General features: G+C 38.4%; 1 long non-coding RNA gene across 8 annotated transcripts in view; it reads right to left on the bottom strand.

Moving 5' to 3' along the window:
* Positions 1 to 17,380, bottom strand: part of LOC308497783 — a 92,703-nt gene extending 75,323 nt beyond the window's left edge. For all 8 annotated transcript variants that reach the window (XR_013993373.1, XR_013993374.1, XR_013993375.1 and 5 more), the window contains exons 1-3: positions 15,281 to 17,380; positions 14,341 to 14,415; positions 11,535 to 11,613 (exon numbers count right to left, since the gene is read on the bottom strand). This is a non-coding gene — a long non-coding RNA (uncharacterized lncRNA). The remainder of the gene's footprint in view (positions 1 to 11,534; positions 11,614 to 14,340; positions 14,416 to 15,280) is intronic.

Raw genomic sequence — 17,380 nt, 5'->3', positions numbered from 1 at the left:
TCTTTTTTTCAATTAGGTAATTATCTATTTATGCAAACATTTTGCCCTCTTCTTAATAAAATAAGCAATCAGTCACCCACCATCAATCCTGAAGGACAACATTCAATCTCAGGCATACCTGTCTATTCGCTGCCTGCTAAAAGGAGTCACACCTTCAACTGTTGCTTTTCCTAGATCTCAGTATTTCAGAAATGTTTCAAAACAAACTCTCATAATTGAACAATGAGTGGCTTTCCTGATCTTCATTCGTTCCTTCATTTCTTTCCTTACTGATGAATTATTTCATTTATAATTTTAAAAAATCTATGCCCAAGCACAGGATCCTGAATACTCCCTTCTTGGACCGTAAGTATGGTTATCACAGAAGAAATAACTAGATCTCTTCTTGCAGTGACCTCAGAGCCATAGAGCTTAATCAAAATTCTTAGTTCAAATATCTCTGGGTCATCATCATTGATCCAGACTTGACATTTTTTGTTTTCTTCATTCATATCTTCCTTTCTGGATCATTTTTACATGCATAAGTTATAATACAATCAATATCCATGAATCACAAAAGCCAAGAACAAGATACTAAGATAAAGCTATTTGCACGTGTCTCACAAAGTTAATACACTTGAAGTCTTTCTCCAACGTCCTTCCGGGTTGCACATATATGGATTGATCAACAGCCTGTTATTAATATCAATGCCATATTGATAATAGGCTTTTGCTTGTCTCTTCAATTTGTCCATATTGCAAAGATGGTAGAAATACAAAGCTATGAAACAGCACCTTCCCTCACAACTAAAACAATGTAACTTTCTTCCATCTTCCTATGATCTCCACCCTCAACAAGTAAACAACCTTGATCTTTATCAAGGGAGGAATGTCTAAATATATTTTGAAGCCAACTTAAATGGACTGTTATTTAGCCCTAAAAAAGATTAATCACGAACTTGGGTTCATAACATATCCCCATCGTTGGTCAATGGTTGGTGTTTTCACAAAATTCATAAAATCATAAAACACCAAGCATTGCCCAATGATGAGAATGTGTTATGAATTAAGGTTCATGATATATATATATATATATATATACATATACATATATATATATACATATACATATATACATATATATATACACATATATATATACGTATATATACAATTATTTAAAATAATTCCTTGGAAAACAATGCAGAAACTCCCCAAACCAAGAACATGAACTTGACAGTTATTTATATTGGTCTCTGTGCTCTTCCCCCACAGAGACAACAACTAAGGTCGTTGCCATGAGAGAATGAATGAGTTGGCTGTGCTGTGCTCATGCTCTAAAGGAAAAAGCCAATTCTAAACAGTCTGTATTAGGGGTTTTTAAATGAACGTGACTCTTGCACTGTCAGGTTGATCAAAAACCTGGATCATATCACAGTCACATTACTGGTGCAAAAACTGCGCTACTTTTTATCACCTTATTTTATTTTTAATTGTAAGCAACGTAGTTAAGTAAGCATCTTTGAATCTCACACCCTACTCAACAATAAGGCTTGTAACTATCACACATGCACATGACCATATACTCCCTACTCTTAGTTAATAGCCTACTAATCATTTTCATGAACTTGACTTGTGCAGAATTGGAAAAATTTTAAATCATGGTACATTCTCACCAATAATCCTAGCTTTATCGTACATAATTTTACAAATTCTTATATTTATTTTTTAATTATTAATTAAATGTGATTACTCCTTTTTCTAAAAATATGTATTTTATAAGTATATAAAATATATAAATATAAAACGTAATATGAACTATCCAATTGAAACCAGAGCTGAAGTACTGTTCTGACATGCCCTTGTCTCTATGTACTTAGTCCAAGTAGGAAGAAACTAGGTCCCATTTTCTTCATATGGACATCAGCAAGCTATAGCACGATTAGTCCTTAACTTTATTTCACATTACATGCTCCATAATGTCCATTGTTTGCCTTCTTTTAAGTAATCATTTGAGATATAGTCATATTAATTTAATAACTTATAACACTATGTAATTACCCAAAAATCTAGACTCTATACTTGAACACCGAAAATACTAACAACTGCCCACAAGCTCATTACCCACAGAAATAACTGACTATATCCCTTTTCATTTGTTTTCTTTTTTTAATTAATTCAGTGAACACAATTAGATTAATTCCAACTGGTATCATATAACACATCCTCAACACTGGCCCATGCTTGCTTCTTCCCAATTCGATTGTTATGTCATCACTGTTTATGTAAACATTTTTTCCTTCTTCTTAATCAAACTAACAACCAGCAACCTCCCACCAACCCAAAATGGCATTACGGACACTTCAATGCATCTGTCTGTGTGTGCCTGTGAACCTAGAGTTCCTACGTGCTCCCAAGGGAGTAACACCTTTTACTTATGGGTTATATTGGAACTCACTGTAAGCAAATACATTACTAATATTTGTTTCATGACACATTCTCATAAATGATCCACACGTGACCCTCTTCATCTTCACTCACTTAACACATTTATTTATTCACACATTCATTCATTCACTTACGTCAATGCAATCCATACCCAGGAACCACTACTAAGACCCAAGAACAGATCCCCAACGGGCCTGAACTTCCGCTCTGAACTCTATTCCCATAGAGGGACTAACTAGGTCTCTTTCTAACGGACCTCAGAGTTTAGGGTTTAATCAACATTCTTGATTCATATACCCCAGAATTACTCATCATTGATCCAAGCTCAACCCTTTTCTTCATTTATGTATTTGTACATTTATTTGTATATTGTGTAAATCGTTTATGCATTATTTATTGATTACTTCATTCATGGCTTTATTACTGATAAAAGTTGATTCCCATGAATCACAAAAACCCAAGAACATTATCTTTGAATATAGCAGAGAGCTGTTTACAGGTTTATTTCCCACAGAGCTAATAAATGAGATCTCGTTTTAATTAGACCTCAGTGTTACACATATGGATTAATCAATAACCTTGCTTCATACCCATACCATGTGTCTTACCACTCTCTGCTTGCTAATCTTTTATTTAATTTCTTCATATTTAAGAAATAGTACAATGAACTTATCATCTTACCCCACAACTAGAACACTGACAATACCTTCTATCTTCCTAGATGCTTTGTCTCAATGATTTAGCAACCTGGCTCGTTATCAACAGAGACATCTTCTGAAAATGTGGTGCAAAAACAAAATAGAATATTAGGCAACTGTTAAAATGAATGCAAAGCCTCCCAACTTTGTTGTTCACGTAACTCAGTTGTACTAAAATGGATTCACCATAATTAGTGGTTCGTTACACACACCCAGTAGTGGTCCATGCATGACATTCTCTGACTTGATTTATGCTTGCAGTAGCTACTCATTCCTTTGAAACAATTCCATGGATGACCCGACTAACCCCCTCCAAACCAAGAACATGAACTCTGTCACTTACACGAGTCCCTTTGCTCCTTATCCACAGAAGTGACAGCCAAGATGTTCATCACGGGGCAAGGGATCAACCAGATGGGTATACTGAAGCTGTGGAGTCACACGCAAATTTTAGAAAATTGAAAAACTAGTGTAGGTTTTCCTTAGTCCTGTTGTACCTGGTTTATCCTAAATCCCTCTTGTCATCACATTCCATTAGCCCAAGAACAGCCCCTTTTTATTTTTTTAAGTGATTACCATATATAACATGATGACAACTACCGAATCTACATCCTAGTAGAAGAATTAAGAACTATGCCCAATCCAAATTCTGTCAGTTAAACCCTACCCACGTAAGTAAGAGTCTAGATTATCTTTTCCATGGGTCCTCCTAGATTACAATTAAGTTTACGTCCTTATTTATTGGCATATTCTCACCAACAATCCATGCCTGACACTACTTTATGAATTCATTCCGTTATTTATTTGATTTATTTACCCATAGAATAACTTACTCATATTTTCACTTTTCAAAACAAATGTAAAATGATTTAAAATACTACCATAGGTAACTGTCTGCTCTACCCTAAGTGGGCAGAGCCCCCAATCCCCTTATATGTACATGGACATCAGAAAAAGAGACTGAGATTAATAAACATTTTTTCACGACATACACATACTATCCTCACTGTTTGCCCTCTGTTTAAGAATCTCTTCCTTCATTCACTTGTAGTAATCTCATCAATATTCATCAATGAACCTACATATCTCAGGCAAGAGTCCTACAGGACACTAACATCTGCCCATAAAGGCAATACACACAGAAAAACAACTACATGTGTTTTTCAAAAATGATACTGATTGAGAAGAACTGATTTAATCCTAACTCCTCTTATATAATGCGTTCTTAACATTGGTCTATCCTTAATCTTCTTTAATTAGGGAGTTCTGTAATTGATTATTTATTTTGTTTCCCTTTTCTTAATAAAATTAACAACCATCAACCCAGAAACACTGACTCGTACATACATCGTACATTCAATCAATATGGTAAAAGCCCCAGGCTCTGTGAAGAGCGATTATTGGAACTTAGCTCCTCAGAAATGATTTAATAATAATTTATATCTCATTACATACTCTCATAATTAGTAAATATCTAGCCCTTTCTGTCTTCATTCATTGATATGTTTCTTTATTCACTCATGTACTGATTCAACAATAAACGAACCCATACCTAAGACCCACCAAAGCCAAAAGCAAGGTGCCTATATTCCTACCTTCACCTACAAGCTCATGCCCCATCAGACAGGAAATTAAATTTGTTTTTATAATGCACCTCAGAGTTATAGGGTTTCATCAAAATCCTGGATCCAGACACCCCTAGGTATTTGTCATTGATCTAGGCTTGGGACTTTTTTCATCTTTCATTAATACATTTATTGATTCATTCATTGCTTGACTAAAAATTACTTAATCATATCCATGAATCACAACAAAGCAAGAATAAGATGTAAGAATATCACTAACTTCTGTCTTTTGTCTAATTGCTGCCAGAACTAATACATTGGATCTCTTTCTACAGTGGACCTCTCACTGTTACACTTATGCGAACCCACACTCATCGTGGCCATGCTTGGCCATCTTTCTTTAGTTTTTCTCTAATTTTGTCGTTTCAAATATGTAACAAAGAAAATCCGGGAATGTCTCTTTTTACTTCACTAACAATTTTCCATCTTTTTTTGTGTTTTCTCTCTCAAGAGGTTAGAAACCAAAATCTTTACAACTGGTAGGATGTATAAATCAACAATGGTGAAACAGAAAATGAACTATTAAACAACTGTAAAATGAATGAAGCACTCTATTTCATCATTTTTTTTAATGGACTTCACTTGCTCAAAGTTGGATTAATCCAAAATTTTGTTTCATGGCACATTTCACCAGTGTTCATTCTTGACCCTCTTATGTTTGTATCTATTTGCTTATTTGTTATTTAATTTGATTAGACAGACTAACTTAATCCTAAACCTATCTTTTAGAAGAAAATTAACAAGAGTAAATCCATCAACAACCCAAACTGAAATGATATAACATGAATTTAATCCATGAACCTTAAACAAATAGGTGGGAGCCTAGACTTGATACCCTTTATACAGACACCAGCAATGAAGACTGAATTTATCCTAATACTAGCTTTATAACTTACGTTCATTACTGGTCCCACTTTTAACTAATGAATTATGGCATTAACTTATTTATTCATTCCCTTCTAATCTATAGTTTGGAATCCAAACAAACTGGTCAAAAAACTGAATAAAACTAACATCTGTCAACCTGCTCATTACCTGCAAAGATAACCAACTAGAACTTTGTCGTTGTTCAATGAACTCAATGAATAAACTGGATTAATCGTAATTCTTATCATCATCACAGTCTCAACACTGGCCCTCTTCACCGTTTTTTATTTAAGGAAACATCCTCCCTTTTTTAGGAATTGATGTCAGTGCTTTTTTTAATGGACTTCAGTGCTTCAAAAACATATTAATAATAATTATTGCTTTATTATATACACTCATCATTGGTCCATCCTGGGCCCTCTTTTTTCATTCACTTACACATTTAATTGATGCACTGATTCACTTACATAGTAATAACATAATCAATACGCTGATCCTCCAAAATCTAAGATTAAGACACTGCAATCTTCCTAACCTCTAACTACAGCCTGATTTTCAACAGAACTGAGACGAGATCTTTTTTGCTGTGGATTTCAGTGGTGCCCATATGGATTAACCAACACCTGGGCTCACTATGCTGCTTGCACTCGGCACTTGCCATGCTTGACTCTTTTCTATTTGTTAGTTAAGCAGCTACTTGTTCACAGAGGTCATTTTCTTTAAAAAAAAAAAAAAACTTAGGGGGTCGCCAGTTAGCTCAGTCGATTAGAGCATGGTGCTAATAAAACCAAGGTTAACGATTTGATCCCCACATGGGGCACTGTGAGCTGCGCCCTCCTTTAAAAAAATTTAAAAATCAAAAAAAAAAAATTAAAGACTAGCAACACACCAACAGCCCATACAACAGCATTAATTACTATACACATCTGTTCACATAAGTTCATTACCCAAAGGGATTAACCACTTTACATTGTTTTTATGCATTTTAGAGCTTCATAAAAAATAGTTTTAAATAATCTGTGTTTAATATAAACTTTAATATTTACTTTGTGCTTTTTCCCATTTTTCTCATTCATTTATCCACTTTTAATTGACCCATTAATTAGATAATTATAATACAACCAATACCTATTGGTCAAAAAAAAACAAACGTAAAGAAAAACATCCTTGAATATTCATTCAGGCCAATAAAAACACAATGTAAGCCACCCATATATATTTTAACTTTTCTAGAATCTACATTTTTAAAAAAGTACCAGGTGAAATCAATTATAATTGTAGATTTTATTTATCCCAATATATCTAAAATACTATCATTTCAACATGTAACCAATATAAATAAATTATTGATGAAATAGTTTACTTTTTTTGTACTGACTCTTAAATTTGGTGTGTATTTTCCACATAGATCACATCTCAGTTCAGACTAGCGACCTTCCAGGTGCTCAGCAGCCACCTATGTCTAGTGGCCACACGTCCACAGGCTAATTTCCCACAGAAACATACCACGTCTTTCTATAATCATCAATAACATATAAATCAACATCCTTGCTACACAGCAATGCCACATTCATCACTAGCCTGTTCTTAGCTCTCTTTCTTTTAATTTGTCTATATTTCAAAGATGACACAATGAACTATTATGAACCACCATCTTCTTCTACAGTAGAACACTGACAATGTCTGCCTATCTTCCTATGTGCTACCCTCTCAACCAATTAATAGCATAGATCTTTATCAATGGGGGAATGCGTAAATCAACAGGGGTATAAAATTAATATGCAATATTAAAATGCCAATAACATAAATGAAATGGCCTTAGTGTATTTTTAATGGAACTAAATTGTGTTGAACTGGATTCATCACGATTCTTGGTGCATATCACACTCTCATTGCTTCACGCATGGCCTCCTGCTATCGTATCAATGTATAATGCCATTTGTTTCTGTTACGTAATACAGTCAACATCCATGAGCAAACCATCCAAGAACTCTGTCACTTAATCAGTCTCTATGCTCCTTACCCACAGAGGTAAGCCCTCCATCATTACAGAATGGCTAGTGAGCCATTCATTCTGTAAAATAGAAATCGGGTGTGAAACAGACTGACTAGTATTAAGTTGTTGAATGAATGTTAGTTGTGAAATACTGAATTAACCAGAATCCTTGGTTTGTGCCACAGTCTCAGCATTGGTCCATGTTTGGCCCTACTTCTCAACATTGACCCACAAATAATACTCCCTTTTTTATTGACTTAGTCAATTAATAATTCTGAATTATTATTTCAATGAACACAGTTGAATTGCTCACCTGAGTAAGAATAAGAATGATGACTATTACCAACATTTGTCTTTATTATCCCTCTTATACAGGTGACAGCCTCAGGTAGGGAGATGTCACGTCATTTGCCCAGCAGGGTTCTAGAACTGCAATGGAGTGACCTCCTCTAGGCCTCCTGTTCTCTCCCTTTGCAAGTGGGAATTGTTCCAGCCCAGTATGTTTTCCATGTGGGGACAGTCAGCTTGTCTCTAGTTGGGAAATCTCAATACAGACAAATCACATCCAAATTGGAAGTGAATCATGATGCTCTGGACGTTGAACCGAAGCTCTGGTTTTATGGACTTCTGGGATGCTCTCAAGAGAAATGCTAGTATTTCACGTATGGACATGAAGTAGATATTTCTCACCAATTGGGAGAAATGTGGCAGGTATGTCATTTTTCAGCAAATATCCCCTTTGCCTTCCCTACCTCCATGGGAAGACTAGCCTTCCCTCCATCACTGATGTTGTACTTGGCCATATGACTTGCACCGCCCAAAGGAGTATGAGTGGTTGTAACTTAAACCATGTCCAAGCAGAGGCTTTCAATGTGCTTGGGCAGTTTTGCTAGGCCTCTGGAGCTTCAAGCCTTCACTATAAAAGGAGCATGTCCCAGACACTACAGCTCCTTTATCTAGGGACCTTGAATAGGAGGGAAGTGGGGCAGTGGGGAACCCACCCCTTGGCCTGGAGCTCAACTGCTGCAGGAGACACACAGACACATATGTGAGGAATACACATTGTTGCTGTTGTTATGACTATTTATGAGCTGCTGAAGTTGTTGGTTACTTGTTATGCAGCATCATCAAAGTAATGACTCACACATTTCCTTATTTTTAGGAATTTATTCATGTATTGATTTTTTTATAATATAGTCAATGAAATCACCATGAATGTACCATCAAATCCAAGAAAAACTAATTTATGTTCATATATATAATATATGTACATGTTATATTTATGGATAAGTTGTAGATACATGATAGGTAGGCAGATAGATGATAGATAGATAGATAGATAGATAGATAGATAGATAGATAGATAGATATAGATCTTGGATTGTTTGGACAGTTTTCCGTAATTCTTACCCATAAATGGAGGAACAAAGACTTATATAATAGGCTTCAGTTGTGCAAAAACGTATTAATATAAATAGTTGGTTCAGGATACACTTTCATCATTGGTCCACGCTTAGCCCACTTATGTATGTTAACAATTAGTTACATCTGTCTATGTTTCACCAACAAAAGTAAAAGAGACTTTTTATTTATGGACGACAATTGTGTTGACTTGTAGTCATCACAAACTTTGGTCCATGACACATGTCACATGTCCACCACACGTGGACTCTATTATTTATTATTCATTTTTTTGAAGTAAATAAATAATATAATAAATATCCACAACACCACTGTTCAACCCACCAACTACAACTTTGACAGCAAGTTTTTGATCTTTTCCCACCAAGCTACATACATTTCTCTTCATCAGAGACATGTTCACAAAAACTGTGGGGCACACATTCAACATAATACTAAATAGTTGATACAATAAATAAATAATTCTATGTCTATTCTTCATGAACCAAAGACCTTGTTTTGCCAGTAAATCTCAGTTGTGCAGAACTGGATTCATTATAATCTTTTTTTTTATGGTACACTCTCATCTATGACCCATAGCTAACCTTCTTTTATTAATTTATGTATTTCATTATTCATATTTAATATTCAAGAAACTCCCATTAACCAACCACTCAAAGCAACTGTCTGACAGAGTAGCCATTAGCCACATGACTGATTAAATTTAATTAATCAAAATTAATTAAAATTTAAAATTCAGTTCCTCATGCATACTAGCCACATTTCAAGTGCTCAAAAGTCACATGTGGCTACCATATTGGACAGAATAACTTGTAGAATATGTCTATCATTGCAGAAAGTTCTACTGGACAGAGCTACAGTTCTCTTTACCACTAGATAACAGTGTAGCACTTTTTCCAATTAAGCTGAATTAGATTAATCATAATTCTTGATCATTTATCCACACTGATTCTCTTTTGTTTGATTTTCTAAAGAAGTTTTAATGAGCAACCTTAAATCCAATTTCTTGCTCGATAAATAGAACTTTAACATTATCTTTCATGTCCCTTTGAGCACCTTGTTCTAATAACCTAGATCTTTATCCAAGGAGAAATGTCTAAATAAACTATGCACATATACACAATGACATACAAAACAGCTGGTGAAAGGAATGAAACAGGCTACATTATTTTTGGAAGTCAAGGGCACAAAACTGAACTAACTCTGATCCTTTAATCCATGGGCCATTCTTATCACCATTCTGTTTAGACCTCTCTTGTATTTTATACATTCATGGAATTATTTATTTATTGTCAGTAATAAAATCAACATCTAATACATAAATATGCAAAAACAAGAATATCCACTGTTTACTTCTTAACTGACATAATTTTAAAATGGACCTTGGATGTACAGAACTAGAATCATCTTAATTGTGGGGTAATAAGATACTATCATCATTGACCCATTCTTGTCCTCTCTTGTTTTATTCATTAATTTGTTAATTCATTCATTTACCTCGAACAATTTACCAGCCAAAGATTTAAGAAAATTGACTATTACCTACATTTTCTTTACATACCTTATCCACCCAGAAAGAATCAAACCCCTCATTAATATCGCATGATTAAATAAACTATGGTGTGGCCATTTTGTGCAACAGAAAACAACTATTTAAAAAAATGAATATCCTGGATCGTTTTTAACAGCTCTCACTTATGTAGAACTGAATTAATCGCCTTAGTTTATGAAACATTGTCCTCATTGGTCTACGCTTGGCCCTTTTTAATTTTATTTATCGCTTTAAAAAAAACATAAAAGAATACCTATGAATCTTACCCAACAAACAGAAAATTATCAGTGCTTTACATCTCCCCCATTAAGTTAACAACCTAAACTTCATTTGGAGGAAAGTGTATGAATTAACAGTATAATGCTATCAGAATAAATGAAACAGCATAAATATGTTTGTTTTACTGTCCCTCAAATTTGCAGAATTGTGTAATCATAAAGCTTGGGTCATGATACATTGTCTTCAGTAGTCCATGTTTGACCCTTGAATTTATGCATGTATATCTCCACTTATCTTTAAATGAATCAATAAACCACTCAACCCGAGAATAAGAAAAAGTAACAATTATATTTATATAAACAGATATTTTACATATTTGTGATAACATAGTTACACATATACACACATATACAATATAATTATACATGTATATAATTGTTTCTTTTTATTTATTCATTTCCTATACCCAACAAGTTCCAGGCTGACATAATTTTTATACATTGTTATCCGATACAAACAACAGCCCAGTGATGTTATTTTTTAATGGGTGACAGTTATGCCCCATGAAATTCACCCCCCTTGGCTCATGACACCATCTCATCAGCCTACAGACACAAGTCTGTATGCTTGGCCATCTTTGATTTTATTTGTGCCCATTTATGTTTAATAATGCATACACACCCCTCAACCCGCCACCCACCCATTAAATAACACTAACCATCACTCACATTGATTGGTCCACAGCTCATTTCCCACAGAGGTCACAGCCAAGTTCTTCATCATTAGACCCACTCTGGGGTCTCCATTCTGTGGAACACAAGGCAGACACTTAAACATCCTGGGTATTTTTTAATGGCCGTCAGGTGAGCGGCACAGGAGTAATCACGATATTTGTTTCATGACACAGTCTCACCACTGGCTCTCACTGTGCTTATTTTTTCGTCGAATAATTTTATTACTACAATGAACATGCACAAATTCACCACCTAATCAAAGAATAACAGCAATTATAAGCCTCTGTCACTATGCTTCTTATTCACAAAGAACCAGCCCAGATATTATTCCTAATAGACTCAGACATGCAGAGTTGAAGTAATAATAATCTTTGATTCCAGATATAATCTCATTATTGTTTCTTATTTGTCTTTTTTATTGCTTTTACTTATTGTTTTAAATACAATAAACACACACGAGCTCAGCAATAACCTGGAACAAAAATATCGATTAGTACTTATATTAGTATTTATATACCAATGCTTCTTATCCACAGAAGTAAGAGGTTTGTTTTGTTTTAAATAGTGCACAATTGCACATAAGTGGATTAATCTCAATTCGTAAGTCATAAAACATCTTTGGTCCATCCTTGGCCCTCTTTCATTTTGTCATTTATTTTATTACTCAGGGAATTCATTTTTAACTCTATGGTAAATACACCTGACGCCACCCTTCAACCCAAGTCCAATGACTGTTCCCTATACCTGTTGACATGCTTCCTCCCCACAGTCCTGACAGCCTGGAACTTGTTGGGTTTGGAGAAGGGGTGAACGCAATGACTCATAATCCTTGTTTAAAAACATTCTCATCTCTGGTGCATGCTTGGCCCTCGTTCACTTTATTTATGTATGCACTCATTTGTGACTATTCAGTGAACACCCATTAAAGCCCTGCTTATACCTGTCTAGTTTCCTTCCCCACCGCCAAGATTTTCTCTGGCGGAGAAACCCCAGTGTGTCCATTCTAAGGAACACAAAGCCCCATTAAAAGGAAGAAAATAGCCTAGACCTTTTTTGTTTGTTAATGTCAGGTCAGCAGACCTGCATTAATCAGAATCTTTTGTCCAGAACACATTCTCACAATTGCTCTATTCAAGGCCTTTATTACATTATTTATTTATTTTTAATAATAAAATTAACCACCACAAACCACTCCAATCTCTTTCATTATGTCCCTTGTTTGTGAAGAATTAATCACAGTCCTTGGTCCACGACCCACTCGTCATCTTTCCTGGTGTGCCTCTTATTTTATTACTTGCTAAAACCACGCATGACCCTTACCTCCTTTTCTCCCCTCTTCCCCCCTTGCTGCTCTCTACCTGAAATAATCACTCCAAAATCTCCTGTGTACCCTCTCCTTCCCTTTTTATATATAAATATATAAAACTTGATCACATATATGTATTCTTGAAAAATATTTTCATGGGCTAGTAGCTTGCTAGGCCTTTCCGCAGGGCCTCTGTCCAGGGGGAGAATTAAATACATATGATTGAGTTAAGAGCACACCCACCATGCAGTCATAAAAGGACTCGAACTCAGATCCTTGACTCTATGTGCCATCTTTAGCTGCGCTCGCAGGCCCACATGAGGCGATACTGTACAATGGTTAGGTCCCAGATGCTCTCACCACACTGCCTGCCCCCAAATCCAGCCTGATATCCCGGCTAGCTGGGCCATATCAGGAAAGCTAACTAACCTCTATGTGCCTGTGTCCCCATCTGTACAGTCGTCACAGAAGAACTAGCTATTATTATTTTCATGCCAGAGTCAGCCACGTAAACCCCCTTCCCATCCAGTCTCTGCATCCTTCACCCAAACCTTTATTCCCTGTGCAGCAGCGCCCGAGCTGTGGTGCTAGACAGACAGACAGACCAGGTTCCACCCCAGCAGGCACTCATGAGCTGTGTAACTGCAGAGACGTGACCTGGCCTCTCTGTCTTGTGCCCCGACTTGTGCGATTTGTAGACTGAGGACGGCAACAGCCTCGTGGATCCAAGGTGAGGGTGAATTGTACTACGGACAGCTCCTCAGGCAGCTCCCACCCTGCACACGCCCTGCCCTTCCCCCGCCCACGCCACCCACCCCGCTGCTCAAACAGCCCCCAATCCAACTAGAGGGAAAAATCATCTCGATGCTCAGGCCAAGCCGAGCGGTTCAGAAAGGATGGGCCTCAAGGCAGGAAGTTGTTAGGATCTGTCCTGTTTTGGACATGGTGTCAAAGCTTAAACCTGGGTCCTGGAAAGTAGAAATCTGGAGTGATTCATTTCATAAAATGGGGCTCCCCACCGGGCATCTATGCCATGAGATTCTTGATGTTCAAACTGTTTCCCAGAAACCAAAGAGGCCACTACCATGTATGTGACCTTCCAGACAATACACAGCCAACTTCCTTCCCACCCTCCCAGGCTGGCCTGGGAGCTGTCCAGCACACTGGCCTTAGCGAAACTCCGAGACATGAAAAATAAAAAATAAATGCATTCTAAAATATACATCTATTATGTATGTGCATATACTGTAATATATTCATACACACATCCACTTGGGGACTTTTATAAGGGAGTCGTGGAGAGACCACTAGGCTGGAAATCAGGAGCAGGCCCCTGCCTCTGCTTTCATCACACTGCGGGAGGCCCAACCCCGTTCTGAGCCTCAGGTGGCAATACTCCACCAGGCTCCCCGCCCGCCCAGGTGGTATGAAGATGAAAAGCATCAAGTTGAAATGCAAGTTCCCTGCAAGCAGTGAGGATCGTTAATGCTGTACCTCCCGGACCAAGCACGGAGTGTTCCCAGCATGCCTTAGCATACATCATCTTGTTGGATGCTCACAACAGCAGCCCTGCGAATTAGACATAATAATCATAATAAGCCAATGTTTATTGAATGCATACTCTCCACCAGGCACCATGCTGCCTGCTTTGCAAACGTGAAAGTCCTCTGGGGTGGGTACAATTCAACAGCAGCTTTTTCTTAGCCCCCCCAAAAAAAGTTTTGAGCATGCATTTTGTGCCAGGCATTGGTCTAGGTGCCAGGGATAGAGCAATGAACAAAACAGACAAAATCTGACAGCTAACATCCTTGTGGGTGGATACAGAAATAGACAATATTCAAAATAAATAAGTATAATATGTGGGATATGAGATGGTGGTAAGAACTATGGGTTGACTCTTGCAAAACAGGTTTTAACTGTTTTGGGTCCGCTAGTATGTGGATTTTTTTCAATAAATACTGTATTTTGTCATGCTTTTGATTTTCTTAATAACATTCCTTTTTTCTAGTTTACTGTAAGAATACAGTATATAATACACATAACATACAAAATAGGTGCTAATCAACTGATTATATTATCGGTAAGGTTCTGCTCACCAGTAGGCCATTGGTATTAGGTTGGTGCAAAAGTCATTGCGGTTTTTGCAATTATTTTTAACCTTTCAAACTGCAATTACTTTTGCACAAATCCATAGTTAAGTTTGGGGAGAGTCAACAGTTATACGCAGATTTTCAACTAAGCAGGAGGTCGGTGCCCCTAACCCCTGTGTTGTCCCAGCGTCAACTCCATGGAGAAAAATTAGGCAGGAAAGGGGGCGATAGAAACAGCAGGAAAAAGAAAGCCTCACTGAAGAGTTAGCCTCATTTGAACACAGATATTATTAGCTCCATCTTACATATGAAAAAACTGAGCCTCCAGAAGTTACGTGACTTACAAGTGGTCACACAGCGAGGAAGACGCTGAGCTACAAGGCAAACTGGGAAGTCTGGCTCCAGACGGTCTTTTACCCGCTTAGCCCAAGTGCCTCATCTTTGTAGTTCTGGCTCGGATACCCCGTCAGCCGATGGCGTGACTGCGTGAGCACCTGGGTGGGCGCGTCAGAGTGCTTGTCTGACCTCCCACACTGGCAGCCCAGGAGCACGGGCGTTGCTGGGATACACCAATAATCCTGGATGAATAAATCAACTTCCTTGAAGACCATGCTTTGGTGACAGTTCCACAGGACGTGCACAGGTTTCTGGGGTCAGCTGTGCTGGGATCTCAGCAAACAACCACCACAGCCCAGCAGCAGCACCGATGATGACCCCATCTCCTGCCACCTGCATGTCAGGGTGTCCAAACGTGCTCGCCCCACCAGAACCACTCCCGCACGCAGCCACATGCCACCGCCTTGGCTTAAGCTACAAATGTTCTGCCCAGGAATGGAGGAGGTCACCCAGTCCTCCTGCCTCGTGTGGTGTGAGACTCAGAATTGGTCCAACCAGCCACCCTCCAAAGGGCAAGCAAAGAAACACCTCTAAAGTGTCTATTCCCCTATCCCCCTCCCCCAAAAAAATAAACAGGTAGAGAAAAAAGGTTGGCAGTGGCTTGGGAAAGTTGCCCACTGACGCTAGAAGCCATGAAGTTGCACCCAGACAAATGAATTGCTCACCTTGCCCTTCACCTACTCAGCGCTTCTCAGCTCCCATCTCATCACCCCCAAGGCGGTTCCTGCAGGGCAGTTCAGGGCTTATGCTTTTGTCAGATGGGTCACGTCCATTTGGTGTATATACAACTCTTGTTGCTGTGACTAGAATAAAACTTTCTAGTCTTAAATTTGTATTTACAATTCTAGTTCACTTCCTCCCTTTCCAGAGGGAAACGCGTCACCTCTCTGAGCACCCGTTCAGCTGTCTGCAAAATGTGGGTAATGCTCCTCACCAGTCAGAGACATTAAATGCCATCTCAGTGAGAACAGTGGTAACAATTGTCATTTTAATTATAATGAAATATTTGAGTGCTCACCACGTGGCAAACATTGCTTTAAGCACTGTGAATGTTTGACTCATTTGATCTTCCAGTACCCATTAATAAGGTACTATTGGTAGCCCCACACTACTGAGGCACAGAGGTTAAATACTTGGTCTGAACTCCCAAATCTGGCAAAATGGCAGCGCTGAGACTGAAACCTGGCCATCTGGGACGTGGGTAACAGGGCTTAACCCGTCAGCAGATTATTCAGAACCTATCAGCTGGATTGAAGCCAGGTCTCGGGGAGGCTGATTTGCCCTCCATGCCTCTGTCTGATGCCTTCTCCACTTACCTTGCACACCTTCAGGCTCTAGAGTCATTTTTCCATCTGCTTCCTTTAGCCTTCAGTCCTAACATGAGCCCCAGAATTTTCATTAGAATTGATTAACTGTGCTGCAGGATGGCCATGATGTGTTTGACCCCTGCATGTGTGATCATTCCAGAGAGCATGAGCGACAGAAGGTGTCGCTTGAGAAATACAGTTAGAGTCCAGGGGATAAGAAGGCCAGCTCTGTGATGGACCAGGAGGGTGAGTCCGACATGGGTGAACCCCAAAGAGTGCCTATTTTTTCAGGCACAATCATAAAGAAAAGGAAATGGGGAGAGGGTGTGGGTTTGGAAGAAAAGCCAACGAGAGTTCAAATCCTGGTTCTGCATTTGTTCCCTCTATGATTTGGGGCAAGTCACTTACCATTTCTAAACCTCCGTTTCCTTTTATCTTAATGGAGGAGGATAAGTGCTGGCATGGAGGGTGGCTTAGAGGAGATACAGTTGTGCCGAGTGACTGGCAAAGGCCTGTTAGGTTCAGAGCTTACTCATCCATCCAGGAGCGCCAGGGAAAAGGGGCTGCCTGCTGTGTCCTCGTGCACTGTGAAAGCAGCTGGGACTGCGAGCTGACGCTGAGCAGCTCCCGCTCCACAGCTGGGACTTGGTCCCTGCGAGCTGCCAATCCACCTGTTGTCCCGAGGCAGTCAGTACAGTCAGAGGCAGAACAGGAGGCAGTAGCCACAGGAGGCAGGAGCCG

This window comes from Rhinolophus hipposideros (assembly GCF_964194185.1).
Source record: "Rhinolophus hipposideros genome assembly, chromosome: 5".
NCBI classification, from domain to species: Eukaryota; Metazoa; Chordata; class Mammalia; order Chiroptera; family Rhinolophidae; genus Rhinolophus; species Rhinolophus hipposideros.
The sequence above is the reverse complement of the archived record's forward strand: the minus strand, read 5'-3'. Positions and strand labels throughout refer to the sequence as shown.